Here is a 2,793-nt window from a genome sequence, read left to right as displayed (position 1 = left end):
GGTCATTTATTAATCTGTGGAGGAAGACAGAGGGATTGGTTTTGAGAACAAGATATGAGTTAAACCAAGTATACTCCTTGAAGGAGAAGAGAAGTGAGAAAGCACTAAGTAAATGATAGAAGAAAATGGTATTGAAGGCATGAAGGCAGAAAGAAGGCCATCAATAAATGAGTCAGTTTACAGAGGAGTGAATAGACAGGAGGAATCTATTGAAATGGAGAAAAGCAGAAGACAATCTCAAAGGAAAGGCAAATATATTTGAATTCAACCTGTTGTGCCTAAGGAGAGATGGTACTGAAGACCACTGCTTAAAGGTTAGGTTAAAGATTATCCTAATGTCTGTCAGAATGGACCATGTGGGCAGACAGGAGGGAGGCACCTGTAGCTAATTTGACACCCTGAAGAGATCCAATAGTAACAAAAAATAAATAGAGCAAAATACCACTCTTGGATATTCAGTCCTAGCCAAATATTGAGATGGGGACAGGGGTTGTAAAGAGTGTGGAGAAGGACTCCAGACATCAGAAATCCTGCAGGAGCTGGTTTAAAAACAAGAACAGCAACAATAGTAGCAATGAATACAACTACCTTTCACTGTACTTTTAACACGTGCTCACTAAGCACTTACCACATTTGATTTCATTTAATTTGTGCAATCATTTTATAAGTATATTTTTAAATCTCCATTTGCAGTTAGAAAATAGAGCTCAAAGATATAGTTAACCTCCCAAGCATCAAGCGACTGAGAAGTGGCAGAGACAAGATACAGGCCTAGATTTGATAAACTCTAAAATCCTTGTGCTTTACCATTGATCACTCCAAATCATTTCTGGCCCCGAGAAACATCAGGAGGCCCATGGTTTATATCTGCTCCAGGAAGAATCTGGAGATGGCTCTGAGTGCCCCATCTATACCAACCTCCTAGACCCATGTGGGGTCCCACTGCAGTGGAAGTAACTGCTTAGGGATAAAGGATACATGAGAGGGCTGAACATAGGAATAAGGAAGAAACTGAAACCTTATCCTTCTCTCACTCCCAATACTGCCACAATATCTGGATTAAAACTCTATGCATTGATCACTGTTTTGGTTTCATTTTCTGAATCTCTAGGGTAAGAAAGATTCTTTGTCCAGACAGCCCTCCCCCACCGCCCCACAAGCCTTCCAAGAACTGGTAGCACTGGGATTTGAACTCAGGTCCTGTCGAATGCCAGTGTGTATGGACTTCTCCATACAACACACAGCCGTTTGTGAGGCTGGGGGAGGTCAAAAAGGATAAGGATAAGGACCTCAGAGGGGCCATTTAGCTTGAACAGCCAGGAGACAATGGCTTCCATGGAGGGTTATGAGTAGAAACTAGAAAGTCTAGAAGTTAAACTGTACTCCATTGGCCACAGATAGTAAATGACTTCGGCTCCTTCCTCATTTATGGAAAACCAGCTCATAGTATCCATTACAGGAATGGGAAGAATGACTGTTTTGCGGCCTCAGTGATTTCATTGTTAAAAGCGATACACCAAAGTATAAGATGGTCATTATGTGAGAGAAGATGGGTTTTACCAGATTTAATTCAACTTAACATTGTGTCTTAACAAATCTTGAGTTTCAAACCAATTCCACTCATTGGGGATTCAAGTTCACATGACTTTGCAAGACACAGCTTCCTGCCACGAGGGAAAAGGGGCTTTAGAAGACTTACAAGGCTTCATAAACTTCAAATAAGTCTTATGAAACAACATGTTCACGTGTTAAGTGTAAATGAGTCAGAAACATAAGGATTAAATTTCCCTTAAAATACGCAGGGGTTTGAAAATGAACAGAAAAATGCTGAGGGCAAAACGTGTTTTGGATTTTGGCAAACCCAAAACATTTGAAAAAAAAAATGGTTTGATGCTTGATGAACCCTAAATACAGCAGAGTTTGCTCATCTCTCATTGTAATGAAGACCAGAAGACTATTTTTGTGTGAAAAGACAGAACCTCATTGGAACTGCCTGTGGACCCCTCACCAGTGTAGAACTTGACTGATTTTCATTTCACTGATTCACAAACTTCCGTGCTAACACGATGGTTAGTGCTCTCCCCCACATGAATTCTCGGCAAGGACTTAATGAGAGAATACTGAAGAAGATGTCTGGGATTACTAAGACTTCATTAGTTTCATAAAATGTACTTCAGGGCATAACCACTATACAATAAAACATTAACATAAATCATTAAAATGTAACCACGCCTTGTCAAGATAAATAAGAGGAGTGTGTTTTATGTGGCATTGTCCTTATTTCTTTAAATTGGCTTGTTCACTTACTAATTTGCAAAAGTGAACAATCAGATATTCTGTGGTATGAATTAAGGTGGCAAGATTCCTCCATTCCTAGATTTCCCATCAATACCTCTGATTTCCATTGAAGTTTCTAAAGTTGTAAAGATGGGAATAGGGTCTGGTGGATACTTTAGGACCCATGACAGTAGTAGGAGGTGAAAAAAGATGACAATACTCTTTTTCTTCCTGAAGTGCTTTCTGAGGGCCCATGTGAGATCGGAATTGGAAATGTCATTTTTGCCCCTGCAGTCTTAGATCTCTCATGTGCAAACAGTGGTTCCCTCATTGAAACTATTTTTTCTGAGTTATTTGAGTTGGCCTTTGCTTTGAACCAAAAATTACTTTATCCTTATAGTGTGCTCTTGTTATATCTTTATAATGTAACAGATTCATGTGACAAGCATTCTTTCATAATGTGTATCAAGAGACGTTGCAAAGAGAGGTTTTGTAAAAGCAGTGGCGAGAGGCGCG

The sequence above is a fragment of the Ceratotherium simum genome, chromosome 24 (assembly GCF_057802395.1).
Source record: "Ceratotherium simum simum isolate JZ-2026a chromosome 24, ASM5780239v1, whole genome shotgun sequence".
In the NCBI taxonomy this organism is placed as follows: Eukaryota; Metazoa; Chordata; class Mammalia; order Perissodactyla; family Rhinocerotidae; genus Ceratotherium; species Ceratotherium simum.
The sequence above is the reverse complement of the archived record's forward strand: the minus strand, read 5'-3'. Positions refer to the sequence as shown.